We start from the raw sequence: 14880 nt of genomic DNA on the forward strand, positions 1-14880 counted from the left end.
GTTAAGTTTTCTTTTTTTGACCAAAGGGTCAAATAAGACACATTTTCTCCAATTGTATAAGCATTCCTTCTTGGTCAACTTTTGTTTTTAAGAAAAGCAGCATGTCAAAAATGAAGTCTCCAGCTATTAGACATTTTTAAGTCTTACCTCTTTTTGACGTGATAACGTCTTATAATTCGATTAAGCCGGCTGCACGCACGAAAAAATGTGTCGTTATCTTGCTCAATCGTCGTTACCTTGCTCATAGTCGTTACCTTGCTTGAGCTGCAAGCGAAAGCGCGGAACGAACGACAAAGAGTACAATCCGCCCTCGCGTTCGGCCACGCTTGACATCTGGCGCTCTCCTACTTGAGTGAGCATACATAAATATGTATGTATATGCGCATATGTATATAAATTCACATATTTGTAATTGCATATGCCTTCTTCCTGTGTGCATGGTAATGAACCATTTGTCTGTTGAGAATAGGACGATGAGAGGAAAAGTAGGAAATATGAAAGGGAGTGTTTCGAGTGTAATATGTCTTGAAAAAGGCAAATCGATGATGTTTCCTCTTAGTGTTGTTGACTTATTAACATCTGATGAACAATCGAAATTGAACATATCTTTCATGAATTTGATAAATGTTTCGTCATTTTTCACGTTTGTGTAAATGTAACTTGACATATTCCATTGCGATTCCATTTACCTCCTTCTCTATATCCATACAAAATATCTATCAAACAAATAAAATTAAAATTTTGTTTTGAAAATTGTAACCATTACATCAGTATTTTCTTATGACGTTGTCACGTTAAACTATTGTCAGTAAACCGACTTTACAGACAACCTCTTTTTTAATTCAAAATCGTTACGTGGCCTAGAATGCGTCCTTTGAGAAAATCGGAGCCACAGAAAAGCAAATTGAAATGATATCAAAAATTTTGTATTGGTCGTAAAATGCTGCCTTTGAGAAAACCAAAGGGGCACCATGTGGCTGGACTCCATCGATCCAGCCGAGGCCCGTGCGCAGACCCTCAGATTTAGGGGGGGGGCTCCAACTTTTGTTGCAGTGCAATTTTCTTTGTTCTTTTTTTCATATCGATTCATGTCAAAAAATTTTTTAAAACTTCGTCTGGGGGGTTTTAAGTAATAATACGATGGGGGCCTATGTATGGTAATAATTCATCCCATTTAAATTTTAAAAGGACGTTATTTAAACGCGGATAATTACAGATGCCTAATTTAAAACAGTCATATCAATGCTTGATAAAGGTAAAAACTCATTCAACAATAGCTTAATATATAAACGAACAAGATGAATACCAGGATCGGTTATTGTAGAAATACATTTACATATTTTCTTTTTCTAAACGACGGTAATTATAAATGTAAATCGGAGACAAGTCCTTCGCCTCTTGCCCTTTCAACGCAGGGGAGGCCTTCCTTTTCCTCTGCTACATCTTATTGAATACATTCGTAGCCGGCGCATTTTTGCCCATTCCTACGGCATGACCTAGCCAGCGGAGCCGCTGAATCTCATACAGCTCATCGTTCCATCACCTTCGATATTCACCATCGCTAACGCACAACATAAATAAAGCCTCCTTCTCAGATTAGAAGAGGCAGAGCTAACAGCGTCGTTGTTAAGGCCGATGATATCGAGATCATCAGTATAAGCCAGTGTGAAGATGGTGACATCTCGGGAACCAAAATCTGCAAGTGGAAGACCACGGAAAATATTTGACCGCACCAAACATATTTTGCTGAGAAAAGTAGCTGCGAGCCCGCAGATTTCGACAAAAAAATTTGCTAGTAAGCTTAGAGATTAGTGTGAAGTCGAAGTTTCTCATGAAGTAGTCCGCCAAGTTTTTCAAAGTTTCACGAGTTTCTAGAAAGAAGCCTTTGTTCTCTGTCAGCATAATAAAAAGCGATTATCTTTCGCTATAACATATAGTACCTACCTGAACAGATAGCTACTGGGATAATATGATTTCTGTGATGAGACTAAAATCATTCTGTATCATAGCCCTCATTAAAAGTACTGGAAAGGCGAAATATTATACCGTCAGTGAAATATTGCAAACTTTCAGTCAAGCAAGGGAATGGGTGATTTGTTGTTTATAAAGGGTTTTTCAATAAGAGGTGTTATATATACATATATAATTGGCGCGTACTCCCTTTTTGGGTGTTTGGTCGAGCTCCTCCTCCTATTTGTGGCGTACGTATTGATGTTGTTCCACAAATGGAGGGACCTACAGTTTCAAGCCGACTCCGAACGGCAGATATTTGCCATTGCCTGCCGAGGGGCGACCGTTATTAGAAAAACTTTTTTATTTATTTTAGTCTTTCATCGAGATTCGAACCAACGTTCTCTCTCTGAAATCCGAACGGTAGGCACGCATCAAACCATTCGACTACGGCGGCCGCCAAATAATAGGTGTTATTCCCGTAAAATTTCAATGATTTCGTTGCTTGTGTGGCACCTAGTGCCGAAAATAAACGTTTTCCAGATCAATACCATCCAAGTCCGGCCATAAAAAATCGTTAATCATCTCTCGATAGCACAATCCATTCGCCGTAACTTTTGCTCCACTTTCATTTTTGAAAAAGTAAGATCCAATGACTCCGCCGGACTATAAACCGCACCAAACAGTCCCACGTTGAGGATAGAGAGGCTTTTCAGCAATAACTCTTGGATTTTCTAAGCCCCAGATCCGACAATTTTGGTTGTTGACGAAGCCACCGAGGTGGAAATGAGCCTCATCACTCAAGATGATTTTTCTATGAAATGCCGGATCATTTTCATACATTCCAACGAAGACACTACTACATTCCAGCAAAGGCACTACGTTGTTCTTGTGTTAACTGGACTTTATAAGCCTTAAGACCCAAATCTTTATGCAAAATACGGTGTAATGACTTTTGTGGAATGCCTAACTCCAAAGAAAGACGAGGAATCGAAAACCTGGGTTTTCTTCAACACTTTCGGCTACAACAGCAATATTTTCGGCTGTTCTTGAGCGACTTACACGAGTTTTATTCTTTAGATCACTAACTTGTCCCAACAGCTCGAATGTTTTCACCAATATCTGTATTGCGGTCCGACAAGGTGGTTCATGATGACACAAAAATGTTCGAGTTTTACGAACCGTCTCTGCCAAATTTTCGGAATTTTTATAGTGAATTTTAATAATTTTACTGCGTTGTTTAAGGGTGTATCGTTCCATTTTTATTAATGACGTAGCTTCTACTTGTCAAATATCAAAAAATGACAGCTTCGAAAGTGACATCTACCGAAAAAGCGGGCTATTCAAAATAACACCTGTTATTGGGGAACCCTTTAGAAGATAAGATGGATACACGACAATATTTGAATATTCTGCAATACCATTTGACAAATAGTTCAACAAAATTTGGTTCCATTCTTGACAACAAACTTCAGTTTAACTTACCGATCTATAACAATCCAAAACCTAAAGTTCATATAGTCCTTTTATTGCAGAAAAGTATTAGATACACCAGCCCGGATGTTAATTCAATAGAAAATTTGTAAGCATATTAAAAAAAAAATGCAAAAAAACACTTAACAGGTCTATAAGATCTCAAAAACGTTATTTTCGAAGAATGGCGCAAGAAGCTCCAGGACTTTAATGTTCAAAAATTTATTAATTTGATCATGAGAAACAGATTCCAAGGTGTTATACAAAGATGCTCGGGGTAGTCATACAAATTACTGATTCACATACCAGAATTCTATGCCTAGTGATTCTAGAAAAATAACGACATTAGTAGCTGTGAGACCAGAAGTAGCGGAATTATTACACCATCTAATGTTACATAAATTATAATCATCTACGGCGGCCGCCGTAGCCGAATGGGTTGGTGCGTGACCATTCGGAGTTCAGAGAGAACGTAGGTTCGAAACACCAAAATAGCGGTCGCCCGCTGCCATGAAAAAGCTCCGTGTGGAGTTTTTCCAGTCTCCAATCAGACGCGTCCTCAGGTGGCGGATAGGGGAAAGCTCTGTAGATATACGTGGTAGGTGAGAAATAAAATACCACCCGCGGACCAAAACTGGAAAATTAAACCCGGTAGCGGCTGTTAACTTTTCTCAGGAGGGAAACAAAAATCAAATACTTCCTGCGAGCCAATGGGAGTAAACCCGTAAAAATCCTAAGTAGCCAGGCTAGCAACCTACTACATTAGAAATTTCGTGCTCAAAGAACAACACAAAGCCTCAGGTACAATAACAATAACTCAACGGTAGCAACCTGGCAACGCCAAAGGACTAAGAGATTAAAGCATAAAAACATCATACCTTCTGCTCAAATATGAACGAGACGGTATCAATAAAACGGTCCGCGGATGACATATGGCAAAAATAAATTTTTTGTTTTTTGGTGTAAGCTTACATGGCAAGTTTCAGCATGATATGACACATAGTTTGTTTTCTGTGCTACTGTAAACAAGTCAAGCTCGAGTGTGTTCTTCGAATTTAACGATGGAAATTCAAGTTGAACAAAGAATTTGTTTGAAATTTTGTTATTCCAACAAAACTTCGGCTTCAGACGCCTTAAAAATGTTGCAGACAACCTATGGGGACTCTGCTCTATCGCGTGCACGTGTTTTCTAGTGGTACAAATCGTTCAAAGAGGGCCGTACATTGGTTGCAAACTAGCCTCATGAACGTCGTCCAGCAACATCAGTAAACGACGAAAACATCGGCAAAGTAAAGGAAATTGTGCTTGAAAATCGTACAAATCGCAAAATCGGTTAACGCTCAATATTATTTAGACGTTTTAAAGCGTTTGCGCGAGAACATTCGTCTTAAAAGGAAGGAATTGTGGGACAACAAGTCATGGTTCTTGCAATACGATAATGCACCAGCTCACACATCATGTCTTGTTCGCGATTATTTGAACAAAAATAATATTAATATCGTTCCGCAAGCACCGTATTCGCCAGATATGACGCCATGTGACCTTTTTCCTATTTCCCAAGCTCAAGTTGCCGCTCCGTGGAAAACATTTTGAGACAATTGAAGTCATAAAAGAGAATTCGAAGAACACACTCGAGCTTGACTTGTTTACAGTAGCACAGAAAACAAACTATGTGACATATCACACTGAAATTTGCCATGTAAGCTTATAACAGTCCTACCAAAAAACAAAAAATTTATTTTTGCCATATGTCATCCGCGGCCCGTTTTATTGATACCGTCTCGTTCATATTTGAGTAGAAGATAAGAATCGGTTCATGGAACATAAAGACATGGACAAATAAAGATCAAGAAATAATAGAGGAGCTGAAAGAAAAGAAGATAAATATATATTTGTGTGCTCTCAAAAACTAAGAAAAAAGGCAAAGGTATCATTGTGTTTGACGACTATATCTTGATATATAGTGGAGTAAGTAAGGAAGTTAGAGCAAAAGCGGGAGTAGGACTGCTGCTACACAAAAATCTGAAACCCAGTATAAAAGGAATAGAATACATAAATGAACATCAACCTAATTAGCGTGTATGCACCAGATATAACAACACCTAGAGAAAAACAAACTGAATTTTATACGAATCTGCAAAACCAGCTGGATTCGATAAAAAATAATGAGCCGATTATAATAATGGGTGATTTAAATGCTCGAATAGGCCAAACAGCGATCGCTGGTCTAAAACAAAGATTTAATGAGGATGTCATAAATGAGAACGGTGCGTCACTAATAAACTTCTGCGCACAAAATAACTTAAGAATTAATAACACCTTTTTTGACCATGCTGTAAAATACAAATATACATTTGAAAATTCTCAAGGACAAAATTCAGTGATCGATTATATCATTACAAGCAGGCATTTCATGCCACAAAACATATTGGATGTGCGAACACTAAACTCAGCTAATATAGGAAGTGATCACTCTCTTCTATTATGTAAATTAAGAATGGGCTACAAATATCTCAAACCCGATAAAAATAGAAAAAAAAGAAAAGTACAATGTACTTGATCACGATAGTATAAAAGATTTACTATCAAGAAGGTTAACTAACAAAATTGAGGAAAGAAGTCTGGATGAAGAAGATAGTCCAAACACAGCTTGGGAAAAAATCAAAACAAATATTTTGGAAGCACCAGCAGAAACCTTAGGTAAAAGGTCAATAACAAGCAATAAAACAGGGAAAAATAAAACGCCTTGGTACACGGAAGAAATTAAACGAATAACCAATGAGAAAAAGAAAGCTTACTTGAAGTACATATAGGTCGTTGAAACTGAAAAAAGTGAACAATGCTACAAAGACCAAAGGAACGCTACAAATAAAAGAATAAGAGAAATTAAGGAATCCTACTGGGAAGGTTTTACAAAATCGATGGAACGAGTAATTAAATTTCTGACTTGAATTGAGCTTTGTCCACGCTGTCTATCCATGTTTATAATTTGGACTTTTATTCACCAAAACGCAACTGAAATTTTATTGTAATTTATTACGTTTGGTTCTTTCTTTGTGCCAGATGTCCGATTTCTTTTTTGACACCAATTTTGCGAATGCTGCGCGATAAATTTTTTATAACAAGGAGGTAAATTATTTTTACTATCCTATTTGAATAAATAAATAAATAAATAATTGGCGCGTACACTTCTGTTAGGTGTTTGGCCGAGCTCCTCCTCCTATTTGTGGTGTGCGTCTTGATGTTGTTCCACAAATGGAGGGCCCTACAGTTTCAAGCCGACTCCGAACGGCAGATATTTTTATGAGGAGCTTTTTCATGACAGAAATATACTCGAAGGGTTGCCATTGCCTGCCGAGGGGCGACCGCTATTAGAAAAATGTTTTTATTAATTTTGCTTTCACCGACATTCGAACCAACGACCTCTCTGTGAATTCCGAATGGTAATCACGCACCAACCCATTCAGCTACGGCGGCCGCCATCCTATTTGAATACCCCATAGTAAAATATAAAAATAAAAATATTTAACTTGCATTTCTTATTGAGTCAATGCATGCATGTATATGCTAACTAATTAATAATATTGTGAAGTAAAAAAGATACTATTGTATAGGGGCGTTGAAAAGTACTTGGGGAATTTTAGTTAAGTGTGGAGTAACTTTTTTTTTCGAGATTTGGTGATTTCGATGTCAAAGGGACCTGCTTTTTTGTTTGCATTCCGATTGAAAAATCGACATTCAAGCCAGAGCATTGCAAAAAACAGAGTACGCGCAACAATACATGCAAATTTGGTTTGTTCTACTGTTATCACCATAAATGGATTCGCCTCGAACGAAACGAAACTTTCAACTACTGCATACTCAAATAAAACGAGGCAAAATGAAGCAACTGCAAGTGTAAGAATTTGTACATAAAGAGTTGTTGAAGTAAAATGAAATCAGGTTTGAAGAGGAATCTCAGCCCTTTACCACCCGAGGTGAGGAATAAACTACACAGTTTTAGAATAGTTCAGTTACAATATTAAACAACCATCGATGGCACTATGTAACAAATCGAGAGGAACTACCTCCACTAATATTCGACAAGAAAAAGGAACCACTGAATCAATCGGAGTTTGCATTCAACGAGTTTTAGTTACGACTTTTCTATTTTGTTTTCGCAAATAATTTGCTTAAAAGCACGCGACAAGCATACAATTTCTAATAGTTGGAGGTTGGAAAAATTATTATTATTATTTATAGGGGATATATACAATATAACCCTAACTTAATTAGCACACTGGCTACTAGGGCCTTCAGTGCTAGGCTGAAAAAAATTTCGAGATTTTTTGAGGCATTTTCGCGTTTAAGGGAGTCCCCTAATTGTAATTACATTCCTGAATTTGTCAGAATAACAATTAAAATATTCGCAATAATATTTACATTTCATGATTCCGACTGCAATAATCGTAAAGCTGAAAATTTTCAAGATTACAATAAGAGTAATCGCAATAGTAAGTAATCAAAATGTAATACATACATATGTACATATACCAATACATATACATACATAAGTATGTGGTTAAAAAACGTAATTTCAGTTTAATATTCTCAATATTCAAGGTACAATTGACTTTAAAAGTAAAGTAACGGTTTGAAATATTGTTTTTGCTGTTGCTTATGTAAAAGTTCTTTGGATGATATTCCTTCCTTTCCTTTAAACATTTCAAAAACTCTACACTTGATTTAATTATTACTACTTTGGAAAGTACATATATACATATGTACGCAAAATTTTGTGTATCTCATTGCACGTTTTATATCCGAGGTTTTGTGAGTCACATTTTTTTCAAACCATCGAATTCTGTATCGGTCAGCAAATTCGTTAAATTTAAAAATGTAGTGTCCTCTTGCTGTTCGGGAAGCTAGAAAGCAAACAATATGCACTTTTAATTTGATCTTGTTTTTAATATTTTTAAATGTATTTTTGTTTTTGTTTTTATTGCACAACGTTCACCGGTCTTTAATTTCATTTGTTTGTTCGTATGTTTTTTTATGATTTTTCTCACAAAAACAATAAAAAGATTTTTGAAGATTGGGTATGGAGCATGAATTATCACAATCTGCTTAATAGTCAGATAATTAATATGGCGCCCGAAAACTGATAATGAAACTAGCAACGTTAGTGAACAACATGTCCTACAACTGCGTTGAAATATTTGGTCGAAGTTTCTGTACCTCGTGCTGATTTTTTTTTATTATTTAATTGTTTTGTTATCAATATTTGCATATCACCAAAAAAATTCACTAGAGTTCACTTCTCAGAAAGTTTTATTTTTAAAATTATTTTATTTAAATTTATTCAGCCCGATTTTTTTATGCATGTGCATTTTACCTTTTGCACCAACATCCACCACGATAATTTCAATATAATTTTTATCAACCGTTCGTTCAAAATAGTTCCAAAAACCACAAAACTACTTTAAAAATACAGAATTTAGTACGAGTGAGTCCCACACAAACGCGTCCATCTGACAACTAACTCAATCTACGACTAAGTGTGCGTAATAATGAAACAATTGTGAATAGTCTTTCACATAACAATGTGGGCATTTTAAAGAATATTGAAACATGCATAACATTAACTTTCTTTTTTACGCGCATATATGTATCAGGTCAGTCCATAAGTTCGTGCGTTTTTTAAAGGTGGTTTTAAAATTAATAAAAAAGATGTTTACAATGTCTTCCCAACGTTTAGGCAAATTTTTAATTCCCTGCTCGAAAAATTTCTTTAACCTTGGAGCCAAAATACGCTTCGATATCCCTTTTTATAGCTTCTTTTGAGGTGTAGTTCTTGTTACTCATATGAGATTGAAGTCCACGGAAACGGTGATAATCACAAGGTGCAACATCCGGAGAGTATGGTGGATGCGGCATTAGCTCCCATCCCAGCTCGTTCAGCTTGCCTAATTTATGCCATGCGGTATGAGACAACTGAACTGTTCCATGCGACGAATTTAACCTCTGAGCTTTCATATCGACTGTCAAATTTAGCTCAGCTTCCACGAGTTCGAGCAAGGCGTCGGAGTAAAGACTTCAAGACGACCAGGGCGTGGGGCATCCTCCACGTCGCAGTTACCACTTCGGAATTTTGAAAACCACTTTTGCGCAGTCCTTACACTCACGGTATCCTGTGCCGTGAACAGTGTTTATTTCTGCAACAGCAGTTGTTGCATTTTTACCACTTTTATAAAAAAAATACAAAATATGCCCCTTATACGCGTTCGAAGATTCCATTTTATTTTTTAACAACACGTGCTTCTATCCGCGATTAATAGTTCCGTAATATTCCGCGAATAATTTTTTGTATGCAAAAATCGTACAAAAGTGAAATTATGGGTAAAATACGCACGAACTTATGGACTGATTGATATATCTGCGCTTACAAGAAAAAAACACACATCGGCAATTGTCTATAATCCATAAAAAAACAATTACCACTACTGTTTGATTACTCTATATGTGACCTGGTCTACGAAAAGGTACCTTACGTGCGAAAACAAGTTTTCGAGAAAACAGCAGTTAAAGTTTAAACCTCTAAAAACCCTTGTAACTTTTTTAAATATTAATATTTTTCAATCCGGTTTGGCATATTTTCTTCAGCATAGATCACAATAATGAAAAACATTTTTTTATAGAAATATAAATAAATAAGAAAAAAAAAAATACCAGTCTAACGGTTAGACGCGATAGAAGTGAAACCTTCCGTAAAACAAACTGAGAGAGAATGAGACGAAAGCAGCATTAGGGGCGGGATAATTATAGGTTCATTATAATATTGCTATAAAGTTCATATTTTATTTTCTTCATTTTATTATTATTCATCCTCAATGTTTTCAATTTCAACAAATGATACGAGTGGCTTATGATAGCTAAAATATGATACAAATGCTTTGGTTTCGATGTTGTCAACATATCTTTGAAATACCGCGTCAATGGTTGTTTTTGATCGTGTTGTCGATTCAGTGCGATTGTTACACAATGTTGTATTGAGAACGTCAATTAAAGGAACCGCTGTGTCCAATGCAAAATTTACGTTAAAATCGCCACTTAAAATCATTGGAACTTTATTGTAATCTTTTCTAAGTATCCGCGATACTTCTGGTGTATACTTTATTAAATTTTCGTGAATGAATTCCGTGATGCTATTTATTGATTTTTTTTTCTGTCGATATTCACGACACTTTTCTGCATTATTTTTCGGCATAATTGCGGTAAATATTTAAAAATGAAAATATTTACGAATATAAAAATACACACGCGGTTGCTATTATGAGCGTCCCCAGCAAAACCTGCGTGACCGAAACTCTAACACAATTACATTTTTTTGAATGTTACAAACACATATGCACGCAACTCTAACACAACTACACATATGCACTCGTATTTGTTTGAAAATCGACTTTTTTTTTTGGTTCTCCGTCACCTTTGGAAAATGTGTAAACAGTAAGCAAACTTTATTCATATATTTTTCCTCATTTTTGCATCAGTAAAATTAAACAAACGCCGTAGCCGAATGGGTTGGTGCGTGACTACTATTCAGAATTCACAGAGAGAACGTCAGTTCGAATCTCGGTGAAAACACCAAAATTAAGGAAAACTATTTTTCTAATAGCGCTCACCCCTCAGCAGGCAATGGCAAAACACCGAGTGTATTTCTGCCATGAAAAAAAGCTCCTCATAAACATATCATAAAATAAAATAAAATAACTGTATAAAAAAAGTTTTTTTCTTGTGATTCGAACCAAGGATTTTGGATCGGAAGCTCACATTGCTAGTCGCTCGGCTACCGCGCCATGCTGTCGGCGCTGGCCTAAAAGTTATTTAGTTCGTCGCTACGTTTATATCAACATATAATATAACGCTTCGTAACTAAATAACTTTTAGGCCACGGCCGACAGCATCGCGCGGTAACCGAGCGACTAGCAATGTAAGCTTCCGATCCAAAATCCTTGGTTCGAATCACAAGAAAAAATAAAAGTTACTTAGTTCGTCGCTACGTTTATATCAACATATAATATAACGCTTCGTAGCCAAGATGGTCGCTTTTTTCGTTTCACTTTTTCTCAAATCACTCCCAACGATTCTAAAGAAGTTTTCACTTCAAAAGTTAATGCAAATCGCAGAAATCGTTTTAAAAAATAACTTATAAGACCCGGTGACAAAAATTTTTTGAAAACGACTTCAGTATCGTATTCATTACACCTCAGACTGTCCAGGAATGGTTCAGTTTTTAATTTGCACAAATTATTGTCTTCGTTATTCTAATTTGTATCATGACAAAAAAATCAGTCTTTTTCGTATTTGTACTTTTATTTTTTTTATTTTTAACAAACTTTTAAACAAATTATGACTTTCTGGTTTTCACTATTTTAAAGAGCCTTTCACACACTATTCGAATCAACAAAGAAGTGAAAAATGTTTTTTTGACACGTAAGGTACCTTTTCATAGACCAGGTCACATATTTTTTGAAGTAAATTATATATTGTTTTATTCCTTCGATATTCGATTGCCAATATTAAAGCATAAACATAATATGCATTATATGCGATAACCGATTCGGTGAGATACATTAGTCAAAATTCAAAAAGTGTAGGAGTGTCTCCAGATTAAGTTTTGACTTAAAAGTCTCTCGTGAGTTAGAGAATATGTCTAAATTATTACAAAATTAGTTACACTGCCTCATGCAATATGTAAGCGCTTCATTATGACTAAAATTGGTATTGTAATAAGGTAAATGGAACATACTGTTGAGTCTAAGGTTAAGAGAAGGACAATTGAAAAGTATTAGCTCCAGTAAAACTACAATATATACTACTCATATGCACATATAGTATATGTATTTATAGTAAAAGGTTATATAAATGGTGTAACATTTCGTTTAATATTTGCGGAAGCAAATTGGAAAAATTTTATGAAAACTACATAATAAAATTTGGAAGCACCGATTTCATCCGCAACTATTGCTAAGCGCAATTGCTTCATAAAATTTTTTTTAATCCATTTCTTTATTGCGATCTATTGTTTAAACATTAAGCAATATTTTTACTTCAAGCTATTTAATTCATTTAAGAGGCATTTATGGAAAGCACCCACTGATGCAACCATTTACTAATTTTATGATAAATAATAATATAGATTTATTTATTATGATATGAGGAAAGACCTTTCTTTTGAGTCTGGTGAAGGTTATGGAATTTGCAATTATTTCTGTGACACGAGGATTTGAGTGCGATTGGAGTTGAGTGTTGTGTTGACGTATTTGCTTCATTCTTTAATTATTGTGGATACTTTGAGACCACGATGAATTTGTTCATTTGTGATATAAAAAGGGGCTTTTGAGATCATTCTGAGGGTTTTCGACTAAAATCTTTGAAGTATTTTGATGTTTGAGTTGATGATGTTGATGCCCCAAAGTTGAATGCCATATCGTCTCCTTAGTATTAAAATAGCCTATAAATTTTTTGATGTTTTGAGAAAATGAATTTCAAACTTTTTGTCGAAAGTACAATAGCTCTCACTCAAATCTCGTTATGTCTGTAAATATTTATTATTTTTTTACTGACGTTTTGACCCACTTTGTGGAACTAGAATTTGACAAAATTTTGACCACATATAAAATCGACGATGGAGAATCCAAAAATTCAATAAAAAAATAATAGCCTATGAGCATTGTTATACTAAGGGGACGATATGTCCATATCGGTTTCAAGATAGCTAAGTAAAGGGAGAGCTTACTTTCGAGAGTGTTTAGGTCACACCCTAAATTCCTATAAAATTTTAGTCACCCTAGTGTTAATACCTACCGTTCGGACTGTAGGTACCCATTTACACAGGGAAACATTTGGAAGTGAAACATTTTGTTCGATGGTGAAGGACGGCCGCGGAAGAGAGAAGGAATTTTGTCTCCTGTACTGGCGACACGCTTTGCTCTTCTGATTCGTATTTCCAATCTTAAAGCAATTTTTGACAGTTGCTTCATTTGTTTTCTTCTTTTGTGGGAGAAAGTTCTGAGTTATGTGTTGGTTTTCAATCAAACGGAAGATGTCAACGATGACAAGCATCCGAACGCTGCTTGGGAAATACAGGATTATTTTTGCTAGTAAAGTGGGTATAATTTAAAATAGTTATAGGACATGTTTAAGTTGAATTCTAATTTTTCCCCGCATTTCTAGATACTCAAGTTAATTGTTTATTTATTGAAGTATTTTTAATTAAATTTTGAAATATGAAGTATTTTTAATTAAATTTTTTTTATTCAAGTACAAAAATTTATATATATATGTAAATAAAACATTAGCAAATTATTTAACCAGTTTGCATTCTTCATTGAAATATTTAAGAAACTGTTGTCGAACGCTCTCTGCTTTACATGTCAGCGGGTTCTAGAATATATCCGAACCAGACGATGCTAAGGTATTAAATGTCAAAATGTTGCCGAAAACAATTTTGCCCGTGTGAGTGAAGGACGGCCGCGGAAGAGAGAAGGGAATTTGTCTCCTGTACTGGCGACACGCTGCTCTTCTTATTCGTATTTCCAATCTTAAAGCAATTTTTGACAGTTGACTCTAGGTTACTCTCGTTATAAAATTTAAGTTTAGAATCACTTTCAAACAGAGGACTAAAGGAAAAGGACGTGTCAGCCATCGCAAGGTAAGGATAATTTAACTTTACTGTGTATTACTGTATGTATCCTAATATACATCACAGTACCAAATAAATTACTGATAACAACATATTAATACACTTTTTTCTTTGCATTAAAATATCATCGGAGCGATCGTGGAGGATCCGCATGCAATCCCTTGCAACTGCGTCGCAATCCGATGAATACAGAGAGAAACATGAGACTTTTCTAGGCTTCTGCGTTTTATTCCTAGAGCCTTCCGATTGGTGAAAACATGGGTTTTCCATGTAAGTTACCTATCAAAATGCATGCCGAGATAGGCCTCTTCTATTCGCCATTGCCCTGCTCGCTATCTCTATGCTCGATTAACTTGACGAAAAATGTGCGTGTGAAAGCAACAACAAAGTTATCGAGTAAGATTCGCTTCTAGCGAATTTTTGCTTCATCTATTCGCCACTTGCTAAGCCTTTTTTTATTATTTACATTGTAACTAGTTAATAAATTATAAACTAATGAACAATTGGATTTAATTTTGCCATACAACTAAATTCAATAATGCTCTGCCCAAGGCTTGAAGAGAAGTAGGCTACTGCGTGAGTTGGTTCGGTTTTTTTCGTTTCAGCCTTTCTTTCCATTTACCGGGATCAATTAGGGCTGAGGCTTCGCTATTTACATGGTGACGTAGTCGTTCCATATGAGTTTATATTGATCGAAGTGGCAACTGATTCGATGCCAAGGTCGTGTTCGATATCGGTGTTACGGACGTACCAAGGTACGTTAACAGCGTATC

The 14880-nt window shown here is 35.6% G+C and overlaps 1 protein-coding gene across 1 annotated transcript in view; it reads right to left on the minus strand.

Annotated features, from left to right (window-relative positions):
• Positions 1-8939, minus strand: part of LOC129248428 (uncharacterized) — a 71793-nt gene extending 62854 nt beyond the window's left edge. The window contains exon 1 of the mRNA XM_054887971.1: positions 8798-8939. The gene's annotated coding sequence lies outside the window, so the exon portion shown is untranslated. The remainder of the gene's footprint in view (positions 1-8797) is intronic.
• Between the last annotated feature and the right edge of the window lie 5941 nt (positions 8940-14880).

The sequence above is a fragment of the Anastrepha obliqua genome, chromosome 5 (genome assembly GCF_027943255.1).
Source record: "Anastrepha obliqua isolate idAnaObli1 chromosome 5, idAnaObli1_1.0, whole genome shotgun sequence".
Lineage (NCBI taxonomy): Eukaryota > Metazoa > Arthropoda > Insecta > Diptera > Tephritidae > Anastrepha > Anastrepha obliqua.